Genomic DNA, 27,751 nt, shown 5'->3' with positions numbered 1-27,751 from the left:
TTAATGAAAGCTTTGCAGGCTGCTTGGGATCTGCCCAACGTTTACTGCTTCTGCACTGAGCAAGACTTGATAACTGCTGAAATTCTTCAAAGATCTTTGAGCAAGCTGCAGGGCCCTGTTCGACTGTAATAAATAGTCTTTTGTAATTCCACACTTACTTAAGTAGAGGCAATTGGTCGGAGCTTGTGCCTTCTCTAAGTTAAATGAACCTCTTCTGATTGCTGCTTTTAGGCCCCTGTTAAGTCATTTGTTCTGCTCTTTTCGTGCACGCCTCTTGTGTTGGCTACATTTCAGCAGTGTCAGCCCTGTGCACCAGCTGGGATCCTGTCACATTTAGGTAATGCTCATCAATGTTTTAATATTCATAAATAATTAACAGAAATTGTTTTTCTCTCTCCTAATAAATAATTTTAAGACATAATGAAACATACTGCAGGAAGAGATGAATTCCGTGGGCATTACACTGTATCAGTGCTCTTTAAAAGATTTTCTAGAACACTCCGAATTCATGTCTTGAAGTATAATTTATCCACACTTCCTTAAGTGCTCACAGAATTTGTAATATTAATGAGAAACAGTGATATGGATTACATCTCTTTAAGTTAGTTTCCAGGTATTAAAGGGTGATTTGTTCAAAGTGCTAGTTTCCAAAATCCATACAAATCCTTTAAATTTATTATTATATTTTGTATTTAACAGAACATGGTATTGCATATATATCATAAAATAGATTTGATTTTTTGGTCTTCATTTCCTTTTTTTTTTTTTTAACTTTGATTTGTAAGAATGGCAGGTAATAGTTACATGGAATGAAAAAAAAATCTAGGGGAGCCTGGGTGACTCAATCCGTTGTCTTACTCTTGATTTCAGCTCAGGACATGATCTCACAGTTCCTGAGATTGAGCTCCACATCAGGCTCTGTGCTGACAGCACAGAGCCTGCTAGAAATTCTCTCTCTCCCTCTTTCTCTGCCCTTTGCCCACTGGTGCACATTTGAGAGTTTACTCTCTCTCCCTTTCTCTCTCAAAATAAATAAATTAATTAAAAAAAAAAAAAATATATATATATATATATATATATATATCTCCTAAATATATATATATATCTCCTAAAACTAGAAAAATGCTCTCACCTAGAGTGAGAAGTTACATAGGAGAAGGAGACACAGCTTTTTCCCAGCAAAATGTGGGTCCTATAAGCTAAAACAACAATTACTGGTCAATACCCCAATAGCCCAAGATTAAGAGTTTTAATCTGGTGCCTCTTTTATATATATTAAATGATACATTACTAAAATGACTATCTTATTAAGAGAAAGAAGTTGATGACAAAATAGGCTGCTATGAAACTGGTCCAGGCTTTAATGCAGATTAGTAAATTCAGAGTTATACAGAGAAAAAAATATGAAAAAGGGGTAACAAGAAAAATTAAAACAGTAAGAAGAAAATAATTTTTAGTAAGTTAATGACCCTCTTTCAAATAATGTCTTGGTGTATAAAATACATTTTGGTTATATTGGTATTTGAGAGGGAACAATTATTTGATCTTTGCTTTTGCTGTTCTGGGTATAACTGGATATACATGTCCTCTGGAAAATGAAGAATGGAGACATGATACACTTATACAGTGAAATGTATTATATTTTAACTGAAATGTTTCCTAAAAGAATACACATACAAGATGGGGCACCTGGGTGGCTCAGTCGGTTAAGCGTCCGACTTCAGCTCAGGTCACGATCTCGCGGTCCGTGAGTTCAAGCCCCGCATCGGGCTCTGGGCTGATGGCTCAGAGCCTGGAGCTTGCTTCCGATTCTGTGTCTCCCTCTCTCTCTGCCCCTCCCCCATTCATGCTCTGTCTCTCTCTGTCTCAAAAATAAATAAAGGTTAAAAATTAAAAAAAAAAAAAAAAAAAAGGATACACATACAAGAGAAAAGGGTTGGAAGGGAAAGAGAGGCTCAGGAATCACACAGTTAATCATCTTCCACGAAGCCTTCCTATACTTACATTATACCACTGAAAAATTATGACCCTTCAAGGTACTACAAAAATTCTGTGGTGTCACAGCTGACTTGCTCAAGGCTCTTTCAATTAATTCTTCTTTAAAAATTTTCTTTGGTTGGGGCATCTGGGTGGCTCAGTCGGTTAAGGGTCTGACTTCGCTTAGGTCATGATCTCGCGGTTCGTGGGTTCGAGCCCCGTGTCGGGCTGTGTGCTGACAGCTTGGAGCCTGGAGCCTGCTTTGGATTCTGTGTCTCCCTCTCTCTCTCTGCCCCTCCCCCGCTCGCACTCAAGCTCTGTCTCTCTCTCTCTCTCAAAAATAAATAAACATTGAAAAAAAAATTAAAAATTTTCTTTGGTCATTACATAGACCTATACCGATATTTTCACCTTATGTTATCTTGTAATATGTGTTTTGTAAAATCTGCTATCAAATGGTTTCAATTTCTATTCTGGGGAGACATCACTTCCTGGGAACCAAGGATTGAATGTACACTGGGTATTTACTTGCCTAGTTCCAGACCACTGCAATTGGTAGCCTCTTGAATCAGAAACATGTAATGGGTAGTCCAGAGGACAGTGACATAAGAGAAGTATAACCCTCAATAGTTGATAATTGAACCCCAGTTATTTATTTATAAAGGAAAGGCAATATTTTCTCTCATTGCCAGTGTAACCTGAGCCACTGACTGCATCTAATGAAATAATCAAAAAAACAGATTTCAATGAAGAAGCAGAAAATGTTGGGCTAAAGAGGTTTCCAGGTAAAGAGATTGGCTTAGAGATGGGGCTTGTATGGTTTACAATTTGTATTTGAATTACACATGATATACTTACACGCCAAATCTACTGACAGACATGGAAGAGATTCATTATTTTAGCTGTGGTATATTCAAGCTACGTTTACTATTATTCTGCAGCTAAAATATGACCCATCCTTAGAATCAGGAAGTCAAAACTTCAAAATTCAACTCCTAAAGGATCTGGTTTGGTGTGTTTGTTTTTATTGGGACTTTCCTCCTTCTGGGTTTGGGAATTTCTAATGAACCTCTGAGGTATCTGTGGTTTAGAGATTGGACCAGTTAAAGTAATAACAAAGAGGGCTCAGTATTTCTTTTCTAAGTGAGCCAAAGCTTTTTAAAATTATCTCCATGGGAAAATATTATGCAGTAAATGGTTGAAAGATTTTTACTTTGAATCAGACATGCCTTTCAAAGCATTACTCCCTTATATTTTTGTACCATTCATTACAATGCCCACTTAAGAACATTTCCTTCTTGGTTTTTAGGAAGTGAACCCTTCTATTAAATCCAGAAACACTCTTGGGTTTGAATTAGCATAATCATTCATAGTTTAATGTTCTCCATCTCACCACCCCAATCCTGATTTCCTCAACCTGTTGCTGTCCGGAATTTCCTGTTTGGGTCTCAGGACTCACTATCTTTACAGACTAACCAGTTTGAATTTCAGAGTTAAACTTCTTTATATATTCTCCCTCACCAACAACCCTCCAAGCCAACAGCTTCAAACTCTGAAAGCTGATGGCTTTTCTTTATTCAATTCTACTTTTCCATCCCTGTTTCAGTTCAAACTCTTGTCGTTTTTCACCTACATTGGATTCTATAGTTTTCATCTCAATTTTTCCAGAAATGCAACTTTCTCACCTTTTGATGACTTATCATTTTATAAAGTAAATGAAACATTAACCCTGCCCTCTTTCAAAATTTCATAATTTCAAATCAGTCTTCTCTAAGCTTATTAACTAAATATAAGAAATGAAAGAAAGGTCTAAGAATCTAGTTTTAAGAAGTTTGTATTGGGGCGCCTGGGTGGCTCAGTCGGTTGGGTGGCCAACTTCGGCTCAGGTCATGATCTCGCGGTCCGTGAGTTCGAGTCCCGCATCGGGCTCTGTGCTGACAGCTCAGAGCCTGAAGCCTGCTTCGGATTCTGTGTCTCCCTCTCGCTGACCCTCCCCTGTTCATGCTCTGTCTCTCGCTGTCTCAAAAATAAATAAAACGTTAAAAAAAAATTAAAAAAAAAAGAAGTTTGTATTAGAAAACTCTTAAGATCTCACATTTGGGAAATTCTGAACTACAATGAGAGATATCATTTGAAATTCATCACGTAATTATTTAAGATTCTTCGTAAGACGGCAACACCCATACCAGCTTTATTATTATTGCTCTCCTTTCAAACTAAAACTCTGAAGATGATTCCTTCGGTCATCTGTCCACAGTGTGCTGCTACATTAGCTGTCTGGAACACTCAATCTCTTCCTTTTCCATGTGAAAACGCTCTTGTATTTATAATCCTTAGAAATCCACGGCTAATAGAATTCTCCCATGAAGCCCTTCCTGAGTCCCTTAGGCGATATTAAGCAGCTTCTTCCTCTGTTCTGATGTACAGAATAGTTGTTCATTCTCTTATTGTTCAGCCTACTGCATTAGGTTGTAATTGCATAATTTGCTTACCAATATGTCTTCGCGCTACATTATAAGCCCCTCAGCATCTTCAGTGCCTAATGCCATGACAACCTTGTATAAAACTAGCTATGCAGTTTGGTTAGTTTTACAGTAAACTATACAATATATTTTGTGGTTATTTCCTTTCAAAGATAAGTTCCATTTAGCTCTTGATGTTAAAATAATAAAATTCAAACCAAAATAACAACCATAATATGTTTAGCAGAGATACCCTTATCTATAAAATTATGTCATTAATTGTCTATAGTAAAGAGAAAAGTAATTTCTACGGTTTAAATTCTGACATCATCTACTAGGGATAGCATCAGAATCCATGGGTTAAGGGCTCAGTCCCACAAGATTGTCACCCATTTAGATACCAATTGCAAGTAGTAGGTTCCCAGATTACGTAAAATTTCGGTTTGACTTGGCTACAAATCAAAGGTTCCCATGACCTCCTCCTCCCCTTTGATTTATTTGCTAAAATGGCTCACAGCCCTCAGGAAAATACTTACATTTATCAATACATTAAATAATATAAAGAGATATCCAAGACAAGGTCAGGGAGGGTCCCAAGCACAGGAACTTCTCTCCTGGTGGGGTTCGGGTGTGTCACCTCCCGGTACATGGATGCACTTATAGACCTGGAAGTTCTCCACACCCCATACTATTGGGATTTTTACAGAGGCTTCGTCATGTAGGTATGATCAAGCTTAACTCCATGTTCAGCCCTTCTCCCTTCTCAAGAGCCAGGGTGACAGGGCTGAAGATTCCAAGCTTCTAACCGTGGCTTGGTCTTTCCACTGACCAGTCCTCATCCAGGAGCCATCCAGAAAACTCACCCAGAGTCACCTCATTAGAACAACAGACGCACCTCTGACCCGGGAAATTACAAGAGATTCAGGAGTCCTGTGTCGGCAACTGATGTCAAAGACCAAGTACTAGAACAAAAAATGCTCCTATTGCTCTATCACTTAGAAAATTACAACAGTTTGGGGAACCTGGGTGGCTCAGTTGGTTGAGTGTCTGACTCTTTGTTTTGGCTCAGGTCATGACCTCACTGTTCATGAGATTGAGCCCCATATCTGGTTCTGTGCTAACAGTGGGGAGCCTGCTTGGGATTCTCTCTCTCTCCCTCTCTCTCTCTGCCCCTCCCCTGTTTGTAGTCTCTCTCTCTCTCTCTCTCTCTCAAAATAAAGAAATATTACATTAAAAAAAAAAGAGAAAATTACAAGAGTTTTAGGAGCTCTGTGCCAGGAACTGGGGACAGAGACTAATATATATTTTCTGTTATCTCACATATGTAATATGGCTTCGAAAATATATGGAAGGTAAACCACGGGTTTCTAAAAATAATGTTGCAATATGAAAGAGGTTAATATTGATAAGTAGCTATTTTAAAAACTCTTATTGTTCACTTGGAGTTGACTAATGTCTAAAATAAAGAATCATGTAGGTAGGAAATAACAGAAATTAGAGCAAATAAAAGTTTTTTCTTAACTATTTGTCTTTGAAAAGTGCAGCATACTAGCAAACTTATCATAAAAATACTGAGATTCCTGAAGAGGTTCTATATATCTACAACATGATTACATTTTAGACAAAAATAAAATATGTTCCTTAGATTTGCTGAGATGTTCTACAATATTCTTTTCTCTTTAGGTCTTTTGGAGGACCATGCATACTTTCAAAGTTTCTACAGTTTCACATTCTAGTGAGCCCTATCCAAAGACATCGTGCTTTGATATACAAGGCAATGATATTGATAGTTGGTTCTTCATCTAAACATTTGTGTGTGTGTATATGTGTGTGTATTTGTATGTGTGCATTTTAACCTAATGTTCTTTCTTACACAGATGATATAGTGCTCCTGGAAGGTCTGGTTGTGTTTCACTCTTTATGTGAGACAAATGAAATTCACCTAAATCTGGGGTGTTCTTCTTTTTCTTCATAAATTACACATGAAACATAAAGTACTTTCAAAATTCCTAGATAGGCATTTGGCTATGCACACATTATTTTGAAATACACAATGTTCTTTATTTCTGAAAATATCTGCTTTACAATTTTAGCTATTTTCCTAGGCCTAAACTTAGAAAAAATGTATTCCAGAGATAATATAAGTAATCTACATGGAAAGGATAGAATCTTCCCTCCCAGACAGCCAAAAGTTGTTTCAGGAATTCCTCATTTCATATCTCAATATCTTAAAGTTTCTCAATATCTTAAAATTTCCAGAAGCTATATCTTGACTTTGTGAGTCTTAATATCTAAATCCTGATTATTTGTTAAAAGTTGTCCTTTAGGTGTTTTCCTAGTTATATATTTAGAAAAGTTGCTTTGATGGGATTTTAATATCCCAAGTTCCCAACCAATGTAGATTACTTTCAACAATATCCCCTGCATGTTGTCCTAATTGAGTGGTATCCACAAAATAAAGACAATAGAGTACAAGCTTCAAAATTCAAGTCAGTAATCAAAGTAAATAACTAAATATGAACTCTTGGGCAAAATCAGATAATATCTCATACAACTTTTTAGTTCAGACAAGGCCATTTTAGTATAGACTGATTCAAAGATTAAGAGGGACAATTGTTCAATGTGGCTAATGGAAATATGGTGGTGGGAAAAGGATTATGGTGCAAAGTCAAGCCCAGGTGAATGAAGAACCAAGTTTAGATTATAACTAAGCTAACCACATTGTGAGTTTTTGCTTGTTTGTTTCTTTTAAAGGGCTGCTGAGGTAATAGGTCTGTTCTGACTCACAGTCACTCAGGGGTACAGCTGCTACATTGCAGCACAGGACTGATGGAACTGCTCTGGACCTTGGTGGCACCCTCTGTCGAGCCTGTGACACAGAGCTTGCTGCTTTCTAATTTACTGCAGGAGTGGAGAGGTACAACTTAAATACATTGTGAGTACAGGAGAGGACTGACATTTATGCTGGTTCCACTTTACACATAATGGTAGGAAATATAATCAAAAAGATTACCCTCTTGAGCTATTTGGTTTATGTGCTCAATCAAGACAGAAATGGGGAGAAAAATTTATGTTATATAACTTTCATATATCATATAGTTTTATAGTTTATAGTTTTATATTTATTTATAGTTTTTATATTTATTTATAATTTTATATTTATTATCATAATACACAAAATATATACTAGAGTTATAGTAAACAAGACAAAATATATACTGGCCTTAAATAAATTAAACTTTTTTGTTGGCAAACTAACTGTAGACAGACAGAAAAGTCACTAATAGAAATACACTATATTTTGAGTGAGGTAGGTATCTTTGTCAAAAGTCATTGAATTTTACACTTATAATTAATATGATTCACTATATATAAATGTTGCTTCAATTTAAAAAGAGGCAAAAATAGAATTTTTTACTCAGATCTTACAATGTCACTGTATTAACCATCTCTTCTTATTTTCTGTGTTCCTGATGCTCTGGCATCTGAAGCCTTGCTGACTGGGATAGACTGCCTCTCCCAAGGCCAGACAATTCCTAGGAATAGCAAAGACTGACCAAGGAGGGTGTTTTTCATAGGCAAACTAATAAATCCAGAGCCTTCTCTATCTAGATTTATACCCCAGGAGGCAATATGTCTCTGCCATAATCATCCCACGGCCAGGTACCAGACAGCTAGGGAGTCCCTATACCTCAAAGTCCACTGAAATTGTTCAAACTAGCCAATCGTAGGTCTACTTATCTTGCCTCGCCTTTCCCACAGAAACCACAATAAAGGCTCTTGCCCATGCTTTCCGCCTGCTCCTTCCCCCTCCTGACTGACCCAGCCATTTCTCTGTGTGACCCTCTATGGTGTGGCATTCTCCCCTTCCCCTGAGAAGTGTGAGGAACAAACTATCTACTTCATAACAATCATCTCCTACCTGGTCTCTCGGTCTCACTATACCTGAATAATAATAAACACGATATTTTCAGAAAATTATAGTAGTGGAATATTGTCTAGAAGTTATTTGAAGCAAGTAAAAGACCTCTTCTTGACAGCACTATGAGCTATCTAAGGAAATACCTGGCATGCACACCGTCTTGTTGTAATTTTGTTTTTGTGTCACTCCAACAAATCCAGAGATTTCCATGATGCACTGTCTTTGATGTCCAACCGACTAAGGTTTAAAACCAGCCTACAGTAGTTTTAATAGTACAGAGTTTTAACATTTTATGCTATTTAAGGAAGAGATCCTTCTGTACTTAGAGGCTTGCTATCTGCTGGGCTCCTGGGTCTCTGCTCATCAGCTCCATGGTTTTAGCCACATCACATCGTTAGACACTAGACACTAACTCATAAGCTAATGCTCTTACCTGGACCTACTCCTACGTGGCATACTTGAGGCCCAAGGTAAACCCTTTTGTTCTGTTTACTGGATCCCTCCTTTATACAAGTAAGAAAAGAAAAGAAAAAGGAGAACATGATCCCTCGTTGTGTCAGTCCAGAATTATTCAAGGGTTCACTTTTAAACCATTGTTGTGTAGGGTCAGTTGGGGTCTCTGTCACAAGTAATAAATAGCTAACTTTAATTGAGGCACCAGTATTTGAAACACACACACACACACACACACACACACACACACACGCATGCATTCATGAATTTGTTGAATTCAAGCGTGGCCCTATAATAACTTACTTTCACTTACAAACATTCTTGGGTGAGTGAGAAATTGATTTACTCCTGAAGGAATGACAACTGTCCTTATAAGTATCACATGCATGAGTGAGCAACCATTATTTCTCACTGTTGTATGAATCATGAATTTTTATAGTGCATTATCCCTCCATAAATGTACACCATAGAAGTATATGTTATATCTAGATATTATCGATTCTGTGTGTGGAAGCAGAAAAAAATGTTGAGAAATTCTGCTTGGTGTATGGCTTATGAAGGCCGGGCCCCTATGGCTTGCATATGTCCAGCGATTCTACCCTGAGTGCAGCAGAGACTAACTGAAGCAGGGAGGGAAGTCCTCTTTAGGAATCATGGAGGTTGATCTCTTCCTTTAGGGAGGTAAAAGCCCAAACCTCCCATACCAGAAAATCTGCAAAGGCTGGTCCAACATTCAAAATCAGATTTTCAAAATTAATTCAGACCTATCCAATTTACTTACATACAGAAATACTCATTGGATTGAAAAAAAAAGGGGGGGAGGGACCAAGGGAGTATTCCAGGAAGGAAGATTTTTGGTGAGTAACTATATAGAATATTTGATTACCATAAAATCATCTTCCTGAGCAGCCCTACTATTTTTTTAATGTTCATTTTTGAGAGAGAGGAAGAGAGTGCAGGTGGAGAGGGGCAAAGAGAGATCTGAAGCAGAGGATCTGAAGTAGGCTCAGGGCTGACAGCAGAGAGCCAGATGAGGGGTTCCATCTCACCAACCATGAGATCATGACCTGAACCAAAGTTAGATGCTTGCTTAACTGACTAAGCTACCCAGGTGCCCCTGAGCAGACCTACTTCTATATTACCTTGATGCTAGTGACTTATTTATGATATATTTATACTGTTGAAGAAAAAATAGTCTTTATTTGTTAATTTGAAAGAAATCACCTGAAACATTTTTTTTAAATTTTTTTTTCTACATTTATTTATTTTTGAGAAACAGAGAGAGACAGCATGAGCAGGAGAGGGGCAGAGAGAGACGGAGACACAGAATCAGAGTCAGAAGCAGACTCCAGGCTCTGAGCTGTCAGCACAGAGCCCGACGTGGGGCTCGAACCCACGAACCGTGAGATCATGACCTGAGCGGAAGTCAGACGCTTAACCGACTGAGCCACCCAGGCGCCCCATCACCTGAAAATTTTTAAGTAAAATAGGAAAGAGTCAAATGCATTTGACAATTACATGAATCCTCATATGCACTCCACATCTCTTCAAATTATGCATCCCAAACCCATTATCTAATTTCAATTAAAATTTAACAAATTAAGTAGTAAAAAAGAGGTTGTGTTTATTAATTTTTTGTAGTCTAGCTGTCTGAAGGATGCAGGTGGGAAGTATGCTAATTCGGGTACGTTTGCATATTTATACAAACAAAATCCACACCAGCAGAGACTTACAGATTTCTAAAAGCAATCATGCCTGAAAAATTTCTATTTGGCTGTAACATTTGCATTGTTCATGCTTGCATTTAGTAATACTTCCCAAACTCTTTTTGCCCCAAATTCCCTTTCTCTACCTCATATCACTTGATTAAGAAATGCAAACATTTAATTGCAATAAATAACATTTTATTCCCCACAAACAGATTCTAAAAAAATATAAGCAGAAAACAAAGGGGAAATTGCAGAGGAAGACTACCTGCTGCTTAATTTCCATGATGCCTGTGGTTTGACCTCTTTAGCTCCAGGAACAAGATTAATTTATCTAAAGAATTTTTGTCAAATACCTTTTGAGCTAGCATGAGTTTTGGAAGAATTCTAATTCTCAAGTCCATCCAAATAAGGAAAATGCATCAATACATATTTTTGCAATTATGTAAACTCCACATGAATGACCTTAGAATTTTAAGGACTACAGCAAATTAATTTTCACATGCAACATAAAAATTGTAGCTTATTCGAAAAAAAAAAGATTTAAGTTGTTCCATTTTTGGACTGCATAAGTAAAGCTAAAAAGAAAATTATGTGGATACCAAAATAGTAATACTTGTTAAGTATTTGGCTTTCGTTTTAATGTGTGTAGTTAGTTTCCTGCATTTCCAATTCCCAATAGCTAACAGTCTTTAGTCTACACAGAGCAAGAGTTCTTAGACAGAGCTGTGTAAACTTCAGTTTGCACAGGAAGACGGTATATTTTACCTAAAGTGTGGAAAAATTCTAAACATTCATTCCCCAGCTTGTGAACTAAACTCAAGTCACTTTGTGTTGTTTTATTTGTGAAAAACTAAATTCAACATAAAGACTCTTAAATTAGAATTTCTATTAAAAAAAAAAGCTTCAACAAAGGCAGTGATAATTTCATCATTTACTTATTAGGGGGTTAAAAGTATCTTAAAACTGATGTAGGGCAATGGTTGCATCAGTCAGAAGAGTTTCTAAATATTATTGAATTGTACACTTGAAATGGGCAAATTTCATGAGACATAAAACACACTCCAATAAAGTTACATATATATAAAAGAATAGGTATATATATATATATATATATATATATGTACATATATACGTATATATGAATAATAGTAGTATACATCGTTACTGATATTGAGAAGTGGTTACACTAATTGTATGGCTTTGAATAATTTTAAACATTTTTCTACTGTGTTCCAAATATTATTTTTTTCTAATTTTCAGGCTTGTTTGTTGAAAAAAAAAGGACACATCTGTGTGAAACCATTATATAGGCATTATTACTTGTTACTGTGTGAAACCATTATATAGGCAATATTACTTGTTACAGACTTGGTCTGTCAGATTCCTTCTGGAATTGAAAAAACAATAAGCCAAGAATCATTACTATTCACATTGCTCAGTCTGTGGTTTCACTTTAGAAACATGCTTTTCAAGTTAAATTTCCTTCAAAATGCACCTAGCTAGAAAAAAATAAGGGAAAAATGCTAGAGGCAAAGCAAACTTGAGGTTTGGGATGCCTGGCAGTCCATTCTCCAAACACAACTGGGTTTTTCTATCCCAGTTACAATCTAGGAGGCTCACAGTTGGTTTTCATACATGCATTTATGGATCTATGTATCTATCTTACTTTCCTGGATGGTTAACGTGTGGTACTTTCATTTTTTTTGTTAACCTTGGGAATAAATGACTGTCAATTTGATTTGAGGCTATAATGGTTTGGTTTAATACTCTGAAAGGGGATCCTGAAACAAGAGTTCTGTAAGGCCAGATATTGGGTCCTACACAATGTATAAAATTTGCAAATGAGTACATGTGGAATGAATATTCCACTACGTTTGTATTCCATGCTAAGCATCCAAATGCATAGCCAATTACACATAATCAATATAATGCCCGTGTTCTTCTCATTTATGAATTAGAAAAAAAAATGTAGGGGCGCCTGGGTGGCTCAGTCGGTTAAGTGGCTGACTTAGGCTCAGGTCATGATCTCTTGGTCCGTGAGTTCGAGCCCCACGTCGGGCTCTGTGCTGACAGCTCAGAGCCTGGAGCCTGTTTCAGATTCTGTGTCTCCCTCTCTCTGACCCTCCCCCATTCATGCCTTGTCTCTCTCTGTCTCAAAAATAAATAAACGTTAAAAAAATTTAAAAAAAAAAAAGAAAAAAAAATGTATACAAACACATTGGTAAGTTCTTTTGGTAATTCACCACTAGCTTCTAGTGAAATGGTGGATCATGAAATCAGACCAGAAAAAAATCAACCCAAAGAAAACAAGTGTGAACAACAGCAAACCTATGTCTTTGTTCTAAAACCTATATCAATTAAGCTTTGTAATAAGAGACGTGACTACAAAAACTACAGACGCAAAAGGCAAATTTAGAGAAAAATTTTCCAACACATTCCATGAAGTCAGCAGGGTATCACAAGAAAACAATCAAGCGATTGTAGGAAGAAAACATGCAACCAAAGAATTTATTCAGTTAACATCTATAATTCAACAAAATAACATATGTTCAAAGTCACTTTTTGAAGATAAATTAAAAGGTCCTTATGGACTACAAATTGCTAACTACCAATGTTCATTTAAGGAAAAGGCGAGTAATATTGATGACTAACTATCCCAAGAGTGCCAGTTGCAAAACCAGCTTCTGAATACTTAGTGTTGACTTCGCTGGTATGTTTGAAACCTTAAATCAACACATGTTTAATCCAAATATAGGTGGAAGATATGTAATATAGATGAAACTATTTATATTTTTAATTATCAAAATGAATATAAAATTATAAAAAACTATGATGAGTCCAAATATTTTATGAGATTTGAACACAAATTCTTTAAACTACATGAATCATCAGAAATCCAGTGCCAGTGAAAAATTATAGACCCACAGTTGATATTTACAAAAAGAACACTGATGAAATATAAAATCTGAATGCAATAATCTTTTTTAAAAAATTTTTTTAACATTTATTTACTTTCGAGGGACAGAGAGAGACAGAGCACAAGCGGGGGGCGGGGGGGGACAGAGATAGAGAGGGAGACACAGAATCCAAAGAAGGTCCCAGGCTCTGAGCTGTCAGCATAGAGCTCAATGCAGGACTTGAACCCACAAACCGTGAGATCATGACCTGAGCTGATATCAGACACTTAACCAACTGAGCCACCTAGGCACCCCATTGAATGCAATAATCTTAAAAGTTCTACACAGAAACACATATTTACATGCATGCACTACGCAATATATTTAAAATATATAACATATCAACTATCACAAATATATATGTACCATTTATATAGGTATCTTATCTGCAGTTTTGCTTTCCATGGTTTCAGTTACCTGTGGTCACCCATAGTCCAGTGACAGATGATCCTCCTGACTTATCATTAGAACGTCAGTAATACCCTAATGCTATGTCACAAGACCTATGTCATTTACCTCACTTCCTCTCACGACATAGGCATTGTATCATCTCACATCATCATCATAAGAAAGGTGAGTACAGGGGCTCCTGGGTGTCTCAGTCAGTTAAGCGTCAGACTCTTGATTTTGGCTTAGGTCATGATTTCCTGGTTTGCAAGTTTGAGCCCCATGTCAGGGTCTGAGCTGACAGCATGGAGCCTGCTTGGGATTTTCTCTCTCTGCCCCAGCCTTGATATCAATCTCTCTCTCTTTCAAAATAAATAAACTTAAAAACAAACAAAAAGAGTGGGGAGTACAGTACAAAAAGGAATTTTGAGAGAGAGAAAGATAGGAAAAGACACATTCACATATTTTTTATTATGTTATAATTGTTCAATTTTATTTTTAGCTATTGTTAATCTCTTTCTGCCTAATAATAAATTAAACTTTAGCACAGGTATGTATGCATTGGAAAAAATAGTATATATAGGGTTTGTTATTGTCTGTGGCTTCAGGCATCCCCTGGGGGTTTGGAATGTATCTCCCACAGATAAAGGGGCATTATTGTATACATTTACATGTATTCCACATATATATATATGTATATCATGTATATATACATATACATTTATATGTATATGTGGATATACATGTATATCATATATATATATATATATACATTTCCTATGTAATGCTCAATTGCTGATCAATTTTTTTATGTTAAACTCACACATTCTTTTATTTAATTCTAAAAGCTATTTTAAAAAATGAGAATTATTTTTTCTGATTCCACAAAAAGGAAACCTTGAATTAAAAATATTAAGAAACAAGGGGCACCTAGGTGGCTCAGTCAGTTAAGCATCTGACTTTGGTTCAGGTCATAAGCTTGTGGTTCGTGACTTCGAGCCCCGCATTAGGCTCTGTGCTGACAGCTCAGACATTAGGAATTTTTAGCTTGCTTCAGATTCTGTGTCTCCCTCTCTCTCTGCCCCTCCTCCATTCGCGCTCTTTCTCTCTCTCTAAAATAAACAAACAACAACAAAAAACTATTAAGAAACTCAGCTAGGGCGCCTGGGTGGCGCAGTCGGTTAAGCGTCCGACTTCAGCCAGGTCACGATCTCACGGTCCGTGAGTTCGAGCCCCGCGTCGGGCTCTGGGCTGATGGCTCGGAGCCTGGAGCCTGTTTCCGATTCTGTGTCTCCCTCTCTCTCTGTCCCTCCCCCGTTCATGCTCTGTCTCTCTCTGTCCCAAAAATAAAATAAACGTTGAAAAAAAAAAATTAAAAAAAAAAAAAAAAAGAAACTCAGCTAAAACAACAGTTAGCAAATGGTGGTACTCCCCTTATTTTCACATACTTCTCTAATTTGAATCCCTCCATTCATACCTACCAATATCCTTTGCAATATAAATAATGAGATAATTTCTGTTTCTATTTTACAGAAGAGAAAAAAAATGGTCATTTTTTTTTAAAGAAAAACAGTTAATAACTACAATTAACCCCATATTCTTCTTTCCTACTACTCTGAATAAGACTAAAGAAGTATTGTAGTTCTCTGGAAAGACACTTAAGACAATATAATTTGTATTTCATTTAATAAAGCAGTAATCCTAACTAGTCTTAAAGCTCTCCTTATTATTGTTCTGAGGCACTTTCTAAATTAATAATGTAAAGAATATCTCTTTAAATGTTCCCTTTTGTGTATCTTTGATTAATTCCTTAGTAAAAAATATCAAAGTAAATGCCATAAAATTATTTCTTTCCCAAAGAATTTGTGTATCTGTTACATGCCAGGCACTGTGGAAGGTACAATGGTTTAAACAATGTAAAAAGCAGATGGAGTCTGCCTTTATAGAGATTGAAAACACTCTCATCACTAGAGTTGGATTTCTTTACAAATTACTGATACCCCATGTTCCCTTAAATGCATATGGAACTTATTTACCTCAGTTAAACACTAACTGGTTTGAAGTACTCCAACCCATCCAGGATACCTAATGTGTATTTTGTTGGTGTCCGAATAATATCCCTTTGGAATTTACAAACGTAGGGTAACTTTTCTATTTCAAGCTGCCAGCACTTACTCTACTTGGGAGGGCTTCCTCTGAGCATCAGAGTCAGTTCTGCCAAACACTTGAGGCTGGAAGTTTTAAGAATTAGTACTCCTTCAATTACATCTCATCCTTGAAACAGCTTTCAGTCAAGGACTGACAGGGAGTTAATGTGTAAATACCCAAGCTTCCTCTTCATTTGGAAGGGATAACTCTAAAGCAAATGTGCTACACCAGCTCTTAAGGCTCAGCAGCAGACTTAATTTCTGGTTTCCTAAAGGGTAACCTGACCAATACCTCACCTTCTGGTGGTTTCCTTCATTCCCTATTTCATTTTAATACTCCCCTGTGTCTCCTGGGATAATCTCCCCAATAAAAAACTTGAATTCAAATTCTATCTCAACATCTACTGGAAAAATGCAAACTAAGACACCTTGAGTCTATGAAGATTATCTGGGATACTGATGACAGCCAAGTCTGTCTAGAGCTCTATTTAGATTTTCAAGACACTTAAGCAATTTATGTCTGCTCTAGTTAATAGCCAACTCTGTCATTAGGAATTTTTAGTCTCCACTGGGTCTGAGCTTAGGAAAACCAAACACAAAAAACATAGCAAGTTAACAATTACACAGAGCTAACACGCACATGCATATATTCCTACTACAGCATTATCAACGTCTCCAACTCACTCTTGATGTTGTAAATTGTAATACAGATGATAATATTGGGAATTGAGTAACATGACTAGGGTTGTTATAGTGGGATGAGACTGTTTGTGATACTATATGGAAGATTTGTGGCATCACTTGTGTTCAGTGAGGTCTCTCTTTCTGTCTACTCTAAGTAGGGGTGACTCTTCTGACACAAATGGTTACTTTTTAATAATTTTTATCTGGTTCTCCTATGCTCAGAATGCAGCATCCTCAGGTTCGAGAAGCAGAGGTGTTTCATTACTTGGCCATTCTTGGGGATTCCCAAGCAAATACCAAAATGTATCATGACAATGGACCCTCAACAAGAAGCAGGCATCTCAATGCATACCAGACCCATAGAATTTTTTTAAGTGGAAAACAGAGAACAGAGTTCCACTGATCTGTTGAAACTTGCCTTCTTATTCTCTGGTGACATTGCTGGAATATCTCATACTTTTCTGTTATTTTCAACTATTACTACCCAATATATCCCAGTATAACATGGCAATTTTCCGGGTTTGAGAGATAATGGTTGGCACTTTTATTCCTTCTTCCTCTCTTCTGGTCTTGTGGTGGTGTGAAGAGGTTATGCATAAATGAAAAAGCTCACACTTACTGTGCACCCAACTGCACTGTATTTGTTGAGTTCCACTGTTTTCTTGGCTGATATCTGCTTTTAGAATTGTGTTCTGGCTATCTGTAGCTACTCATGACCTTTTTCAGAAGATTTTGTAGGTCTCCATACTGTGTGGGCCCATTTTGAGCCATTTAAAACATCTCCAAGATATATTTGGCCCTGACTTTTAAATTTTTCTTTTCAATGTGGTATACTTACTGCATTTTTGTACTATTTTGTGATCTTAGTTGCCAATTCCCAAGCAATAAAAAAATAACTACACATTTTAGCTTTTAGTTTGGAAACTCATTTTTAACAGATTTTTCTATTGTCCTAATAACCTCTTGATATTTATTATATATAGTACTATATACTATATACTATATAGTATCATAATAATTGGACCAAATGACTCCATCTTATCTTAGAGTAAAACTCTTGTACCTAGGATGAATAAAGCCGTGTAATTACACCTTCATCATGCTACAGCTCTCAAAGTTTTACAGAGTGAAATTTAATTCTATTTTGGGGTAACATGTTATAGAAGCTCACAAATAAAAGGCTGGAATTGGATTGAAAGTGAGCTAAAATAGATCTCTGAATAAATCCTTCTTGTCAATTCACATGGTGAGTGAAAATTAGAGTCCAGTAGGAATCAGAAAAGAAGGCAGATAAGCAAGTCGCTTCTGGGAGAGATTCCTTCATAGCAAGGTGATGACATCTTGGTATCCTACTGTCTAACAGACTTCACCGAAAGAGACACCTGTCATGTAGGAATTGAAATGAGTGGGCTTACCCAGAGATCTTCTGTTTCTTGCTTCCTCCATTCCCACATTGCCATTTCATAACAATTACTCCCAAAGTATTGTTTTATGAGGGAAGGCAGATGTTAGAAAGAGATGTGAAATACATATAGGCTTATGTAGATAGCCTACATGAAATGAGGAAGAAACTATATGCTTGTAGTAAGTTTTTATCTTGCCTAAGAATCAGTTTAAAAAATAGTTTTGAAGAAGTTATAAATGAACAATACAATTTCTTTAAAAGCAAACATCAAAGGAGATGAGAAAAAAGCCCAATTTATGTCTTAGAAGGTCAATATTTACATAGTACTCGTCTGTAAGTCTTTATTCTTGCAAAGATTTGAAATTAATAAAAATTCATTTCAAGAAAAAATATGAATATTATACAGCATGGATTCTACTTGTGCCAAACGAATCAAATTAGAAAGATACAAGAATAAAAACAAGACAAACAAATAAAACAAAACAGGAACCGACTCATAAATACAGAGAAAATACTGATACTTGCCAGAGAGGAGGGGGGTGGGGAGATGGGTGAAAAGGTGAGGGGGATTAAGAGTTACAAACTTATAGTTATAACATAAATAAGACGCGGGGACACAGAACACAGCACAGGGAATACAGTCAATAATATTAATATAATAATAATAACTTTGTGTGGTGACAGATGGTAACTAGACTTACCAAAGTGAGTATTTCATAATGTACATAAATGTCAATCACTACGTTGTACACCTGAAACTAATATAACATTGTATGTTAACTATACTTCAATGAAAAAAAAAAAAAGAATTGAAACCACCTTGATGGAGTAAAAGGACTACAAAAACAAAGTGATAAAATATTTGGGAGGACCACATATTTTCTTAATCAAGATACATCTGTTTGATCAAATCACATTTTTCATGCAGCAGTTCTATACAGATACACCCTGGGTTCTTTTTGTGGTTTAAACTGATTTTCTGAATACTTCCCTTTAAAATATATTGCCAGTGCAAAGTGAGATAACATACCTTTTGGTAAGAGTCAGATGTTAAGTTTTTCTATTTGTTTTATTTATGATTTAAGGTAACTGTCTCATTCATCAAGAATAATGCAAACCACAGTCTTCAGGAGACAGAGACTAAGTCGTTCAAATGAATGACTATAAAGTGAATAGCTTGTGTGCCAAAGGATGATTCATTTGATTTAAAACACATTTGTAGAACACATTTTGGAACTGCGCACACTTGCTAATTTTTTCTTTCATGATTTCCCTTCTCTTTCGTAGGTTGGCAATCAAACCCAACATTTAGATGGTGCCAGGTTTGAAGAAGTGGTTAGGAGCATACCTAGACATGGCACATAGGCCAATGAAGCAGCTTTTTGCATTAGAAAAAAATAGGAAGTCTGCGCTCGGTATTAACAAAAGCCACTCTATGGTTTGGGTTTTTTTTTATTTTAAAAATATGTTTGGGAATACAGAAGCCTGAGCTGAAGCATGGGGGTGACCAGGAACTGCCAGAAATAGTTGATGTGCTCCATCATACTATAGAGCCATTCAAGTCCAAAACTATACCTGAGGCCTCTTCAAGCTTTAGGTCATAACCTGTGAAACTGAGAGTTGTCTTAGGGTCTTCTCCTGATATATCCTGTTATCTTATCTGCAGAGTCCACAGGGGTTGACTGATTCTAAACACTTCACATGGATCAGTCTTTCATTCCAAGGCAGTCAAATGTCAATCCCAATTTGATTTGAATTTCTCAAGCCAGGTTGATCATTAGTTATGAAGAAATTTGCAGTAACATTTTCTTCTCTGCTTCTCTGTGCCATAAGGTTCTAAATTTTTGGAACTGAACAAAGCTTTCAGATAATTTCCTAAGCTAAAAGTGAATCACAGAGAATTGCCTTGTAGAAACAATGGACTTGATACTAAAGCCCAGTAACTCTTTAAATGTTGATTTTTTAGAAACTACGTTTCTTTTCAGCATCAGTGATCAAAGTTGACCAGGATACAAAAAATTTCTATGAAAGAAATTATTTCCAGTCTTAAAATCTGCCACTTGTTTTTCTCATCTTTTAATTTTTTTTTTCATATTACTGTGTTTTAGGTATTCTTAAAACAACTTTTTTAACATTTATTCATTTTTGAGAGATGGAGAGAGACAGAGCATGAGCGGGGGAGGGGCAGAGAGAAGAGACATGGAATCTGAAGCAGGCCCTAGGCTCTGAGCTGTCAGTACAGAGCCTGACATGGGTCTCGAACTCACTGCTCAAACTCACCGCTTGAACTCACAAATGGTGAGATCATGACCTGAGCCGAAGTTGGACGCTTAACCCCCTGAGCCACCCAAGCGCCCCATGCTTTATGTATTAAGTAGAGGGACATAAAAGATAGCAAAGTTCCCCATCAACAAGTTTCCCCTAGTAATTCTGAATGTGTGGCTGCATAATACTAAACTAGAGAAAACAATGACTAACAGTACTAAGGAAACTCCATACACCTTGATAAGGAATACTAAGATACTAGCCCATTCTTCCTTAGTAGATATAGTAGCAGTGAACCTAGAACAAAGTTTCCTGTATAATGAATACAAGAAAAAGAAAGATAGTTAAGTTTATGTTCATTAAACGAGTAGAGAAGCTAATCTTCCAGGGAAATTTAAGATATGAGAGCAAAGAGAAGGCCGTTCTATTTAAATGTGCGTAAGTAAGTGTCGCCTGGGTGGCTCAGTCTGTTAAGCATCTCTTGATTTCACCTCAGGTCATGATCTCACGGTTTGTGAGTTCGAGCCTCGCATCAGGCTCTGTGCCGACAACTTCCTTTGAAATACTGGGGAAATGATAGTTTCTACTTTATAGGAAATTCTTTCAATAAAAATGGTATTAACTGATATGAATAACAGGATTAACAGAGGGCCTGCCACACAGCATGTCCTTTAACATTTGCAATCCAGCTTCTGTCCCCAAATTTCATTCTAAATTGTCTCAGATGATGTTATACTTCCCCAACTACCTACCAACTGTAGTAGCTTTTGTATTCTGATCTAATTCTGTGAAACCTCTAGTACTTAAATCCTGTGTGCATCCCTTCCTCCATCTTAGATATCTTTCACTTAAAAAGTATCAAGAAGTGCCTATTTGGATAAGGACCAAGGGAGCCTCTGAAGAAGACAAATGTGGGCCATGCCTGGATCATGCCCTCAGGATCTTAGAGTACAGTAGGGAAGATTAAATGCATATAAAATATCATTCTAATGAAAATTAGAATAGAAGAGCACCAGAAGAGATACTGCTAACTCCTAATGTAGTGCTCTGGAAGGTCAGATGAAAGCACAATGACTTCTAGCTGAGAAAAATTAGAGAAAAAATAATGGAGGTGCTGGCATTTAATCTGGGCATGTCAGAATGGAAGACATTTGGACACATAAATATTTAAAAAGTGTATCTCAGGTGAAGGTCACCAAATTTGCCAAACTTCCTGGAGAACAAGAAAGTTTTAAATTCACTTTGTAATAAGGAGATGATGGTCGGAGATTTGCATAAATTTCCCCACTTATGAAATGTCTTCATTTCAGGCTAAGAGGTTTTGTTCTGTTTTTGTTTTTGTTTTCTGTGAATGATAGGGAGCTATGAGAGTTTTTCGAGCAGGTAAGTTTTGACATGATCAAAACGTTATTCATTAAGATTAGTCTTGTCATGATTTCTTCATAGTTCAATAGATATGGATAAGATGGGGTACCTGCCTTTGAGGACTCACAGCACTGGGCATAAGCAGGTGACAGAGCTGTGAACAGATTCCTGTGGGAGAATGGGAGGAGCTTGCTTACTACCATTGGGAAGTACTACCCATTACTTCTGGTGGAAGGTGACTCATGGACTAATTTTTGAGAGATGAGAAATGAACAAGTATGGAAGGAAATAGCAGAATTTCCTGTAAGTGGAAATAGCTCAAATGGTTTAAATGGCATGACACAGTAGAGAGTTTATGAAGAGTACAAGAAATTGTATTCATAGAGCATAAAGTGGAAAGGCATTAAAAGTCAAGTAAGCATGGAGCAGGTCACGGAGAGCTTTGCAAACCCTAGTAAAGCACTCAGATTTAAAGTATTCTGCAAAAAAATGAAATGGAGGAGCGACTCCAAACCAGTGGTTATTGTCATTGGCCGGATGAGAGATCATGATGACAACTTGAATTTAGAGACACCCGTGAAGACAGAAAGGATGTCACAGAAACAGGAGAGAGCTTGTGCTGGTCGATCAATGGGCGTGACTATATATCCATTTGATAGACATTTAATATCCATTCTGTTTCAGGCATTGAGGAAATATATCAGCAATGCATCCATGTACAAAAGTGCACAAAAATCCCCTGCCCTCGTAAAACTTAGATTTATTGAGGAGGACTAAGAAAGGGGACAAAAAAAATGAATTCATAAATAACTTTGCATATGATTATTTCCTAGATGAAATCTGACCTTTGATTCTAAAGTCAGCTATTTCTCCTATGCTTAGTAACTACTGGTTGCTGTTCCCAAGATCTTATTTCGGGCCTACCTATATAGTTTTTAATTCTATATTCTATATACTCTTTTTTCTCTTCAACTCTCATGACTCCCAACTGCACAACTCATATTTAAGTTCTTCCCCAAGAATCAGACTGTCAACTGCTTGCTTGTATGACCATTTGGACGAACCACCTGCATTTTGCCTTGTTGTCAATTCTAAAATGTTCCATTGGGCATCTGGGTTACTCAGTTGGTGGAACATCCTAGTCTTGATTTCCACTCAGGTCATGATCCCTGGGTTGTGGGATCGATCCCCAAGTCGGGTCCTGAGCTGAGCATGGAGCCTGCTGAAGATTCTTTCTCTCTTGGGGCACCTGGTGATTCAGTCAGTTAAGTGCCTGACTCTTGATTTCGGCTCAGGTCATGATCTCACGGTTTTTGCAGAGCCTGCTTGGGATACTGTCTCTCTCCCTCTCTCTCTGCCCCCACCCACAAGCTTGGATGGTTTCTCTCTCCCAAAATAAACAAATAGACTTAAAAAAAAAAAAAGATTCTCTCTCTCTCTCTTTCTGCCCCTCTCCTCCACTCATGTTCTCTATCTCTCAAATTAAAAAAAAAGCGATAATAAAATAAAATGCTCTAATTATCTTATGCAATCTTCCTCTTTCCTTATCTTAATCAATGGCTTCATCATGCTTTATTTCATACTTGTTTCTATTATTTTCATGCTGGAGTACCTGCAACTCCCCCATGCTCCTTAATTCACATCTAGTTAATTGGTGCATTCTGATTTTTACCTCTGAAAGGTCATCTCTCTACTTTCTTCAGGTTTAGTTCAGACCTTACTGTCCCCCATTTCGGTTACTGTTAGTTTATTAACTGGTCTCCCTTGCCACTTTATTTATATCCCTAAATCACAGGTCAGATCATATCACTCTTCTACAGAAGAGAGACTCTTCATTCCTTTCCGTTAATCCTTTCCCAAATCATCTATAACATACACAACACCACTAGATATTAAAAAAAAAAAATCCCGTGCATGCTTGACATGCAAGAAATATATATCAAATATATATACAAATATATTTGTAAATATTCCCCTAAGGTGAAGAGCACAAATTCTTGTTTTTTTTTTTTTTTTTTTCTGTTTTTCTTCCAAATGCATTATACAGAACAGAGAATTAAAGAGCAGTGGTGCAGCAAGACTAGCATGCACTTCCAAGTCTGGCAGGACCCTAGTGGCACAGAAAGTCACCTAAGGCTATCGCCCTGTAGGAATTCAGGAAGTCAGAGTACAAAGGAAAGCCAAGATATACTGTATCTGCTCTTGTGCCCATAGCCCCTTTACTTCACTTAAATTCTATATCCTTGACTACGTCTGTTTGGAAATACTGGTGAGTTAGTGTATGTCTGCTTCAGTCCAACTGAATACCCCTGGAAGAGTGTAGACCTCAAACCACCTTTCCAGTCCGCACCCCCCACTCAGGGTTCCGCTTTCCTGTGCTTCACTTGACTGGATTTGCCGGAAGAGACAATTACCTCCCTGGCCTCTCATCTTTAATGCTCTTGTTCCCTTTCGCACCTATTAAATCCTTGTTTATCTTTCACTCTCCACTTCAAAACCCCCCTCTTCAATAAAATCTCTCTCAATTTCCAAACTGGAAATAATCAACCCTTTTCTCTATTCTGATATATTCCAACCGCACAAACCATATTTAGTTGGTTAAATGTTTAAGTAATTATATATTCTGGGAGGGGAGCAAGCATGTATCAATTAGCATTATATCCCCCACAATACATAGCACAATGTTGATTGCACAGCAATATTCAATAAACACCTCTGGAATTCAACTGAATAATAAAACATTTCATTGCGATAATAATGCAATCACTTCACAAGCCAAATGTTAAGAAAAACTTTAAAAACAGCAAAGACTGACCAAAATGCAGAAGAAAAAAATAACACAACCCTAGTTAATGCATACTTTGGGGGAGGGTCTGTATATTACACTGATTGACTCAGCATTACTCTACAAGGATTTGGAAGGAAACCAAATACAAGTGGATGTTAAAATCCTTCAGAATTAAGTGGATTCAGAAAATATTGATAAAATAATGGCAATCTTTAAAATCTGCATGAATTTTAGAAAAATAAGCATTGTCTTTTGAAGCCAGTATAATATTAATATACATAAATCTAGTTTTCAATGGAGGTTTCCCATCTTCCATTTCTACAAATTCAATATGCATGGCCTCAGGCCAGGCAGTTCATCTAAACTCAGAGTAAAGACATCAAATGTGAGAGGGCTGCAGATTTTCTGCCTGTCTTGAAGCCCTGCAACTGGGAAAGACTTTTCTCCCAATAACTTCTAAGCGCTCGCTGACACATTCAGTTATAGAGTGTTTTAAATGTACATGAACTGTATGTTTTAACTATATGTGTTAGGGATCCCTACTTTTATTTTCAGAGACTTTAAACGTGTAGGATTGGCTTGATGTGGGTATATACTGGTGTGTGGAAAAGCTTCTGAGTGATTTGTTAAAGCGATTCCATGTTTAAGAGTCACTGAGCTGAGGGTTGTCATAGAACCACCCAAGGATGATGCACAAACTCTCTGAGTGGTGCTATTGGCAGTCCCAACACTGCCCTAGATTTAGGTATGCCCCTCAAAAGCAGAAGAGGGGAAGAAGTGTGGTAAAGACTGTCTCATCAAATCTCATGCTGTTTCCAAAATTCTATCCAAAGAGGTACATTTGAAAGTGACCTCCAAAAGTATGTTGGCATGAAAATGTTTACCAGCAAAACACATTTATAAATAATGCACCTTTCCACCAATGACATTGCTATTGATAAGTGGTCGCTGAAAGGAGCTCTTGAAACTCAATATATTTGCGATAGGATTAGGTGAGAGGATATTCTCTGACGCAGTAGACACTGTATTCCAAGAAAAGCCCAAGAAAAGCCTCCCAAAGAAGAATCAAGACTCACAGAAAGAGAACATCAACATGGTCAGTGGGTGAAATCCAAAGATTATTATTGTTTGTGGAACAAATCCTGGCCTTTCCCGTAAGCATATGGTCTAGAAATTCATTCAAAAGAGAGACTGCAATCACATACATACACGACACAAAGACACAGACACACAGACACGGACACACACACACTCACACACACACACACACACACACACACTATGGCCATAGAAATTATATTGGTTAATGTTATATGTCAACTTGGTTAAGCCATAAATCAAATACAAGTCTAGATGTCACCGTGAAGGTGTTAATCTCAGATGAGATTAACATTTAAATCACTTTGAGTGAAGCAGACTGCACTCCTTTATGTGGCTGGGTCTCATATATTCACTTGAAGGCCTTAAGAGGAAAAGACTGAAGTATTTCCCATGAAAAAGGGAATTCTGCCTCCAGAATGCCTTCAAACTCAGCTGCAACACCAACTCTTCCCTGAGTCTCCAGCCTGCCAGGCTGCCCTGTAGATTTTGGAACTGCCATCCTCCACAGTCACATGAACCAGTTCCTTAAAATAAATCTCTCTCTTTCTTCACACACACACACACACACACACACACACACACACACTAATATGATTCAATAAATGCTCTCCCAAAAACTACTTATAAAATCAAAATCTATGTCAAAAAGAGGAAATAGAGGTACACAGCTTTAAGATAAATTGATAGAATTATTTTCTTTGGTGCCTTAGGCAACCATCTTATAGATCTCTTCACAATTTGGGCTTGTACAAATCCTCTTTATTAAAATTCTAGGAGGAAAATGGAGATAGAATGGGCCAGACTAAAATCTTAACTTGAGTCAACAAATATAACCATGACTAATAGGAACATTTCCTTTTAACTGTTAACAGATACAAAACTTCATTCATCTGGTATATTTTTGGTTCTCATTGTGTCGGTGATTCCTCTTTACAGGACTAGGGTTGATGACTCAAGCTGCTCTGACATTTCTCCCACGTTGCGTGCATCCTGCCACCTGTCAGTCTGGTGCTTTTCACTGACACTCAATCACATATGTTATGCGCTTTCCCCTTGGCCCCGCTTCCCAACACCCCAACACAAGAACATGCTCTTTATACAACGTTCAAGGAAAATGTCTTTCTACTCTGCTTTCTGCATTGCTCATTATAGTGGTCTTATGAAGCTTTCTGGCTGTAGCCTTTGAGAAATACATACATACATACATACATACATACATACATAACAAAAACAAAAAATAAAAAAAAAAAACATGTATTCTGGGGGTGCCTGGGTGGCTCAGTCAGTTAAGCATCTGATTCTTGGTTTTGGCTCAGGTCTTGATCTCACAGTTCGTGGGTTCCAGCCCTGCATCGGGCCCTGTGCTGACAGTGCTGAGCCTGCTTGGGATTCTCTCTCTCCCTCTCTCTCTGCCCCTCCCTTACACACACTCTCTCTCTCTCTCAAAATAAATACATAAACATTAAAAAAAAAAAAACCACTGTAGTCTCTGTGCAGGTGACTTTAGCTAGGCTGAGAGGCCCTAGAAAGAAATATCAACTATAAAAGCAGCTGCCTGGCACCAACTGCAGGAGAAAGGCAGCTGCTTTCTGTATGTCTAGTAGAGCAAAGCTTACTCCTGGGCAGCAGTCGCCACCCTTTCAGTAACTATGCAGGCTAATCTCCCACCATCCCAATGGTTATTTGGAGAACAAAAGGAAAATGATTGAGTTTCTCCAGGAGTCACAGACACGCATAATGAATTTCCTTCGTTAGACGGTTCCTTCCTCAAGACGGGAGACATATACGTCCCAGAAAGAAACGAACGCACGCTTGATTAATAGCAGCTAGTTCCACTTTGAAAAGATGAGACGGACCATTATACTTATTTTTGCAAGAAATAATTGTGGTTATTATTTCTGGTGTGGGGTCATCTCACATAGCTGTTGATGAGGTTTCAAACTTCAGTATTATATTTTCATTGCACAAGTCTTTTTTAGTTCCTTCGTATTGTGATCAGGTCCTTGGGGAGGGAAGGGGTGGTCCTCACTCTTCCATGCTTTCATTTGGAATATATTTAAGACATAATGCTAGCTGTTGCTAACTACATATGTACCATGTGTTAAATATGTATAGAAATCTTACTTTGC

At 37.2% G+C, this 27,751-nt stretch overlaps 1 protein-coding gene and 1 non-coding gene across 4 annotated transcripts in view; both read right to left on the bottom strand.

Annotated features, from left to right (window-relative positions):
- The window catches only part of EPHA3 (EPH receptor A3), a 355,221-nt gene that overhangs the window by 81,009 nt on the left and 246,461 nt on the right, over nucleotides 1-27,751 (bottom strand). The gene's annotated exons all lie outside the window — the stretch shown is intronic.
- TRNAG-UCC (transfer RNA glycine (anticodon UCC)) lies at nucleotides 10,187-10,271 on the bottom strand. The gene has a single exon. It is a non-coding gene; the product is annotated as a tRNA-Gly (tRNA).

Source organism: Panthera pardus, unplaced genomic scaffold (genome assembly GCF_024362965.1).
Source record: "Panthera pardus isolate Hobbes unplaced genomic scaffold, ASM2436296v1 HiC_scaffold_16, whole genome shotgun sequence".
Classification (NCBI taxonomy): Eukaryota; Metazoa; Chordata; class Mammalia; order Carnivora; family Felidae; genus Panthera; species Panthera pardus.
This window is presented reverse-complemented; position numbering and strand designations above follow the sequence as displayed.